Genomic DNA, 8,466 nt, shown 5'->3' with positions numbered 1-8,466 from the left:
CTTAATTTTTTTTATTTCACCTCCTTTTCTCCTCCTCACCTGAAATTCCACTTTCCCTGTCCTTTTGAAAAGTACTGGGAGAGAGGCACAAATAAATGAGATAAAATGAAGCACTTTTCAGTTCCATACAGCTGCCACTAAGAAGAGTATATGGACGATGGGGGCGGAGCCCATTCCTGTGGGATAGTGAGCCCATATCCCCCAGTATGCACTAAATGTTTCACATGGAAGCAACACCGCCAAGCTGTTTTGGCTCCATAATCTTCCTAGATGGGAGACCTCGTGGGAACATACAAATGTTGCTCTGAGCTTCTTGGGGAAAGAGTGGGATGTAAGGTTAACAAGTTGTTAAGCACCAAAAAAAATTTGCATGCCCCATATTGGTGACTGTTGGTGTGTAGGTCCACTAAAGAAGGATGTTTGCCTATCCAGTATGATGAATATTTAAACATTTGGAATATTTAAAGAGGTGGAGTCTCCTTCTTTGGAGGTCTTTAAGCAGAGGCTTGACAACCATATGTCAGGAGTGCTCTGATGGTGTTTCCTGCTTGGCAGGGGGTTGGACTCGATGGCCCTTGTGGTCTATTCCAACTCTATGATTCTATGATTCTATATGCCCCACCTTAAACAAAGAAACAAGCTAAGATGCAGAAAAAGCAACCCAAAGTCTTTTGATACTCTATTTAATAAAATCTAGATGAGAGTGAGAAAGGGGGTTGGGGGGGGGGCTAGAACATGGTAGAAGCTGTCTAACAAGATCATTATTGCCTCTGAAACATGAAAGCACACATCGTTTCCATTCTTGTTACTATTTGTCAGGTACTTAATACTTCTGCTGCCTCTGAGGCATGAATCTAAAGAGGCTGGTAGATGGGGAAGTTGCACTTTTCCTTTTTCACTGTATTGTGTGTGTGTGTGTGTGTGTGTGTGTGTGTGTGTGTGTATGTGTAGGAGTATTTATTGCATGCAGCAATTTAAGCCAAACTTGCTCATTCATTTTGTGTGTGTGTGTCTTCAACAATTGCCTTCAGCCCCAAAGGCACATGTAGAAATATTTATTTGAATCAAAGCTAGGGATGCTTGCAAATTAAGCATCTTTCGAACTAATTAATGGATCGGTTGTAGGACTAGTCAATGTGGTGCCATCCAAGATTTGTAGACTCCAGCTCCTATCAGCCACAGCCAGCACGGCCAACAGTCAGGGTTGATGGGAGTTGTAGTCCAACAAAATATGGAGGGGACCAGCATGGCTAACCTGATGGTTACCCACCCAATGGGAATATCCACCCCCTGATTAATGTAACCTTCCAACAGTGACTTGCATAGACTTACCACAGCTACCACTTCCATATTGCGGTATTACCATGAGGTCACTTTGTCCACCCAGCCAATAGTCACATCAGCCCTTTCCAGAAAGACTAGGGAGAGTGAATGGGTGTGTAATATGGGAGGGAAGAGGGATTGATGTAGAAGTCTCCTCTTCAACGATCAAAGTTGAATCTTTAGCTCTCCCTCCCCTCCCATTCCTGATGCAGACCGTCACTCACCCATTCTTCCCTGATGGGGTAAAGGTAAAGGTAAAGGGACCCCTGACCATTAGGTCCAGTCGCAGACGACTCTGGGGTTGCGGTGCTCATCTCGCTTTATTGGCCGAGGGAGCCGGCGTACAGCTTCCGGGTCATGTGGCCAGCATGACTAAGCCGCTTCTGACGAACCAGAGCAGCGCACGGAAACGCCATTTACCTTCCCACCTCAGTGGTACCTATTTATCTACTTGCACTTTGATGTGCTTTCGAACTGATAGGTTGGCAGGAGCAGGGACTGAGCAACGGGAGCTCACCCTGTCACGGGGATTCGAACCGCCGACCTTCTGATTGGCAAGCCCTAGGCTCTGTGGTTTAACCCACAGTGCCACCCGTGTCCCTCCCTGGTGGGGAGGGAGATGCTATTTTGTGGTTCACTTCAGGTGCCAAAATCTCTTGGGCCAGCTCTGCCCCTTTGTGTGCCTTTCCTTCTGTTGGACCATCGCTCATGAGTCGCCTTTTGGGCCGCAGGAGCACATTGCAGCTGAAATTAACAGCACTAATTACAGCCATTCTTAATGGTTAATTGAAAATTGAAACTTTTCAGATTCAGCATTTATAATCATTTACCTGCTAGAGGATGTGAATGATCCAGAAAGAGCCAAATTGAACTGAAGGCATCTCCTATCAATATTTATTTCTGTAGAGAGCAAGGCATTATGCGTTCATGCAGATTCACTGACTGCAGTAATTAGGCCATCGTGGCCATTTTTTTGGGAGGAGGACAAGATTTATTAAAGGATGAAGGCTTAAAGGAAAGGTCCTTCCCAGTAGATGTATCAGAAGTTTACTTGCAGATGGTTCAGTACACAACTTAATTAGGAAAATACCACTTCCAGAATTATAGAGCAAATCTAAAGTAGAGTGGCCATGTGTCCTACTTTAAAGAGGATAGTCTTCTGTTTAAAGTCTGATTGGTCCAAGTCCTGTTTAATGACCCAGAACCCCAAGAAGGGAGTAGTCTGTTTTAAAGTTACCTAGCAATGTTTGGCATCTGAATAGCAAGGCTGAGCAGATATGCAGCTCATCAGTTTTGCTCAGTGTGCTGAGATGCACTGTACTTTTATTCAAATGATAATTTCTAAATTTGCGTTTGTACATATAAATTAGCATATGCAAATATGTCTTATTTGGGGGCAATGCATCTCCTATTTTTGACGATGTGCAACCGGATGCCCTAATTTCAAGGTAGATCAGTATTATGCAGTGTTAACAAGAGTGTTTGTATGCAGGCTCAATCCTTGTTGGAGATTCCTCATGCTCCAAGTTCAAGGTCTCCTTTATGCAAGAGTCCCAACAGAATCCTATTGTTTTAATACTTTAATTATCATATATTTGTAGTGGCTGCTGCTGCTTACAGGGCCCCCATATTTGCACAGCTAGACTTTTCCAAAGCTGGGTTGGTGTTTCCAGAGGCCAGTGTAAATGGCAACTTGGCAATTTAAATTTCTTTGCACTTCCATCAAAACTTCTACCTCTGTCTAATTACAACAGCAAAGAAGTTCCCTCATTGATCTCTTGATTAGGTCTATCAGATCAGCATGTTACCAAAGATAGAACATTATTTAGTGTAAGCCTTTCCGCTTACAAACCCTCAAACTGGTACAATCAGTTGCAAGATAAGGAGGATCAAGAAAATCTGTGTGTGAGGTTTAGAACTGTGGGCCCAGGGAGAACAATAGGAGTCAAACAAAGTTACAGTAGAATAGAAAGGTTGTGAGCAGTACAGTTTAACTTTGCTGATAGGGAAGGGGCCTTCCAGACACTTAGAGAATCAGAAATTTGAATAAGGAGGGTGAAATATAAAAAGGCTTCACATCAGGTACGGTACATATTTATGGAGCTATTATATAGGTTCTATCAGAGGTGCCATTTAGCTCCACACACCCCAAGATTCCAGAGCATCTCTGATTAATCTTCAGGGACACCAATATTTCACTAATTCTACACGTTGAATTGAATAACTATTGGGTCCCAACATAATGCAGTAAACTCATCGAACCAAAGCAGGTCTGGCCAATGCACACTGCTCCATGATGGAAGGAGAAGGAGCTGTAAAGAAAATTAAAGTTGCTGATGTTGATAACTTTCAAATACAATTTATTTTCTCATTAATTGATGGAGAACAGCTTTTTCTTGAATGCTTGTCTTGGCACGAAGTCTGAAATCCTAAGTTTGTTTATTTTGAATGAAATCTCTTTGACACCAACGGGACTTGCTTCTAGGTAAACTTAGTTCTTATTAGGCTGTTAGTGGTGCTAAAACTTTGATCAGAAACTGATTTAGGCCACTCTGCACCGGTAACGCTCCCTCCCAACTTTTGTGGCATCAAAAACATGGATGGCTGTTGAAAGAAATAGAACAGAACAAACAGCTGGCAAAGGAAGAATATCATTAGCAGGTCTCATTTCCTAGATGGCGCAAATCTGGATAGCTCTGAAACTAAAGAATCCTAGCAGAAATAGGGAAGTTGGGTTGGAGTTTGACAATTAAAACTTCTTGGAAAATCTAAAACTTCTCTTCATCTCAGTTTGAAGGAGAAGCAAAAGAAGAAGATCATCTCCTTTGACCCTTTAGCTGTGCTCCATAAACACCCAGTGACACCTGGAATGCATTCTGAAAGATGCTATGGACCAGTTAATACTCTTTTTGGCACTAAAGCTATGGTTTTCCCAGTAATGATGTATGGAAGTGAGAGCTGGGCCATAAAGAAGGCTGATCGCCGAAGAATTGATGCTTTTTAATTATGGTGCTGGATAAGACTCTTGAGAGTCCCATGGACTGCAAGAAGATCAAACCTATCCATTCTTAAGGAAATCAACCCTGAGTGCTCACTGGAAGGACAGATCATGAAGCTGAGACTCCAATACTTTGAGAAGACTTCCTGGAAAAGACCCTGATGTTGGGAAAGATGGAGGGCACAAGGAGAAGGGGACGACAGAGGATCAGATGGTTGGACAGTGTTCTCAAAGCTACCAACATGAGTTTGACCAAACTGCAGGAGGCAGTGGAAGACAGGAGTGCTTGGCATGCTCTGGTCGATGGGGTCACGAAGAGTCGGACATGCTTAAATGACTAAACAACAACAACAACAACAAGGTTACTGGGAAGGCATGAGAGGACAGGATTATGACAACAAGTTATTTGGGTCTATGATGCTGGGACAGCTTAAGTGCATCTGTGATGGACTACATGTCCCATCAGCCCTAACCAGTGCAACCATATTAGTGACGGCAGTGTAGATACAATAGTGGCACAACAAGTGATAGGAGAGTATTGCGCAGTGCATAACTATCAGTTTCCATGTGCTCTCTGCTAAGGCAGGGATCCAAATCACCATCAGATATGGTGCATCTCTGCTTCATAGGAATCAACTACTAAGGGCCAACGTCCTTTTGCACCTCCCTAAAATATTTGAGGGGGCTGCAGATTCAAATGGTTTGTGTGTGCCGCGTCTTGTGATCAATTATGCAGGGTGGGGCTTAACTGCCCCCCATTTTATTCAAGTTGGCATCCCTGCACTGCTTAGAAGGTAGAAGATGGGATTTAAGTAGCTGAATCATGTTTTTTTAAAAACTTATTTTGTTGGCATCTGTCTGTCTCTAGAGACAATGGAGTGTGCCTCCGGGGGTGCAGTCAAACCACTGGAAAATCACAGCATCTGCTGTGGCTGCAGAGACTAGTAACTCATGGTTTTTGATGTGTTAGCAGCGCTGAAGAGACGTCATCAGGGTGCAAGTCTGGGTAGTGTGCATGGAGGTCAGATGACAAGACCCCACTCTCAGTCTTGCTGATGTAGCCCAAAGGAATGCAGAGCAAAACATTTGGCACTAGTTGGCTGCAGGAGTTGCTGGTGTACAAGATGCCATCCCACTGTCTTAGGGACACCACTCTAGATTTGTATTTATATAAGAGGCCTTTGGGAATTGTTATTAGGGGATTTGGGGCAAGGCATCACTTTTATGGTGATGACACCCAGCTTTTCCATGTCCCTTCTGGCTTTTATTTTTTTAAAAATCAACAACAACAAAACAACAACAACAACAACAACAACAACAACAACAACAACAATGGTGCTGGAGGAGACTCTTGAGAGTCCCATGGACTGCAAGAAGATCAAACCTATCCATTCTGAAGGAAATCAGCCCTGAGTGCTCACTGGAAGGACAGATCCTGAAGCTGAGACTCCAGTACTTTGGCCACCTCCTGAGAAGAGAAGACTCCCTGGAAAAGACCCTGATGTTGGGAAAGATGGAGGGCACAAGGAGAAGGGGACGGCAGAGGACGAGATGGTTGGATAGTGTTCTTGAAGCTACCAGCATGAGTTTGACCAAACTGTGGGAGGCAGTGGAAGACAGGAGTGCCTGGCGTGCTCTGGTCCATGGGGTCATGAAGAGTCGGACATGACTAAACGACTAAACAACAACAACAACAACAACAACAATTTATTATTTATACCCCACCCATCTGGCTGAGTTTCCCCAGCCACTCTGGGCAGCTCCCAATGGAGTGTTAAAAACAATACAGCATTAAATATTAAAAACTTCGCTGAACAGGGCTGCCTTCAGATGTCTTCTAAAAGTCTGGTAGTTGTTTTTCTCTTTGACATCTGGTGGGAGGGCATTCCACAGGGTGGGTGCCACTACCGAGAAGGCCCTCTGCCTGGTTCCCTGTAACCTCACTTCACACAATGAGGGAACCGCCAGAACGCCCTTGGTGCTGGATCTCAGTGTCCCAGATGAATGATGGGCGTGGAGACGCTCCTTCAGGTATACAAGACCAAGGTCGTTTAGGGCTTTAAAGGTCAGCACCAACACTTTGAATTGTGCTCGTAAACGTACTGAGAGCCAATGCAGATCTCTCAGGACCAGCGTTATATGGTCGTGGCAGCCACTCCCAGTCACCTGTCTAGCTGCCGCATTCTGGATTAATTGCAGTTTCCAGGTCACCTTCAAAGGTAGCACCTGAAACATCCTTTTGGCACCTGAAACCAGCAAAGAGTTTTGTGATACATTGAAGGTGAACATCTGCATTGTGTCATATACTTTGATGGGCTAGTGAGCCAATGTTGTCAAAAGAAATGTTACCTTCAGCTGGCTAATACAGAGACACACAGAGACACACAATTACGGGTTGGAGTGTGGGCCAGGATTGTAAACATTGAGGACAAAAAGTCACGAATAGTCAGAGATCTGTTTGATGTTTCTGTGCAAAACTCTGTGCATACAAAATAACAACATTGACCACTCATAGTAGTCACTGGTGATAAGGACACTTCTTGACTTGCTAGTGCTGTGAGATTAGGGGGTTGGGTAGGCTGTATGTCTAAGTCCCCTTCTAATTCCTGGATCCGGCACAGATTCAGTTCCTGGAATAGCCAGGCCTAAGTATGGGTCACTAAGGTAACAAAAGAAGTGGCTCTGCACCAGATGGAAAATGGGTGCCCTCCCCGCTCCCTCACCTGTCAGGCAGTCAGAAAGACAAAAGGCCAGAGTGGAGTTCTGTGTGTGAGGTAGAGAGGCTGTAGGCTGGGCAGCCAGGAGACAAAGACATGCCTGATTTCTGTTAGAACCCAAGGCTTTGGCTGTAGGAGAAGCAAGACACTCTTGGGGCGTTAATGCTGTGAGCCCCTCAATCATAGGGTCAGGTTGTAAGGTAAAGGTAAAGGTACCCCTGCCCGTACGGGCCAGTCTTGACAGACTCTGGGGTTGTGCGCCCATCTCACTCTATAGGCCGGGGGCCAGCGCTGTCTGAAGACACTTCCGGGTCACGTGGCTAGCGTGACAAGCTGCATCTGGCGAGCCAGCACAGCACACGGAACGCCGTTTACCTTCCCGCCAGTAAGAGGTCCCTATTTGTCTACTTGCACCCGGGGGTGCTTTCGAACTGCTAGGTTGGCAGGCGCTGGGACCGAGCAGCGGGAGCGCACCCCGCCGCGGGGATTCGAACCGCCGACCTTTCGATCGGCAAGCCCTAGGCACTGAGGCTTTTACCCGCAGTGCCACCCGCGTCCCCCAGGGTCAGGTTGTACATAGGTGTAAATAAACCATATATCCTGAAGACACCACAGTCTCTGTTGTCAATAATTCCAAGGAAACTGAACCCTGAGTAAGTTCCTAGAACCCGTGGAGTCTTGCACTGCTTAGAGATTGGGGTGGCATGCCACGCTATTTTGCAGGTGTGATTCAATCATATACAGTGGTACCTCAGGTTAAGAACTTAATTCGTTCTGGAGGTCCGTTCTTAACCTGAAACTGTTCTTAACCTGAAGCACCACTTTAGCTAATGGGGCCTCCCGCTGATGCCGCGCCACCGGAGCACGATTTCTGTTCTTATCCTGAAGCAAAGTTCTTAACCCGAGGTACTATTTCTGGGTTAGCGGAGCCTGTAACCTGAAGCATTTGTAACCTGAAGCATCTGTAACCCGAGGTACCACTGTACTGATAAATTCTGGTTGCAAAATCAAAGTGGATTTGGTGCTCTGGAGCCAAGTACAACAAACTCACTCCCCCTGCCCCCCACATGGACTTTTTGTGATAAGGACAGTGATGGGAAAATACACCGGGAAGCATGAAATAATAATTGGGTTTTTTTCACCAAACCCAGGTTGTTTTTTTAGGGTTGTCAAGGACCCGAGAGGCCACAACACCATTTTTGTGGTCTGCATTCGGCCTGGTGGATCAGAAGTTGTCCATACCTGCCTTGGTGCATACCATGGGAAGGGACATGTCCCAGGACCAATTCAAGCACAGTGGCTGACAGGATGAGACCACATGAGTAGGACATGCATTGACAATGAATGATAGATGAGGAAGTTAAGTACGGTAGTCCATAGGTTGTCCTTACGTGGTAGGAAAAATGTGTACCCATGAAGAGCACTGCT

Source organism: Podarcis muralis, chromosome 8, assembly GCF_964188315.1.
Source record: "Podarcis muralis chromosome 8, rPodMur119.hap1.1, whole genome shotgun sequence".
In the NCBI taxonomy this organism is placed as follows: domain Eukaryota; kingdom Metazoa; phylum Chordata; class Lepidosauria; order Squamata; family Lacertidae; genus Podarcis; species Podarcis muralis.
The sequence above is the reverse complement of the archived record's forward strand: the minus strand, read 5'-3'. Positions refer to the sequence as shown.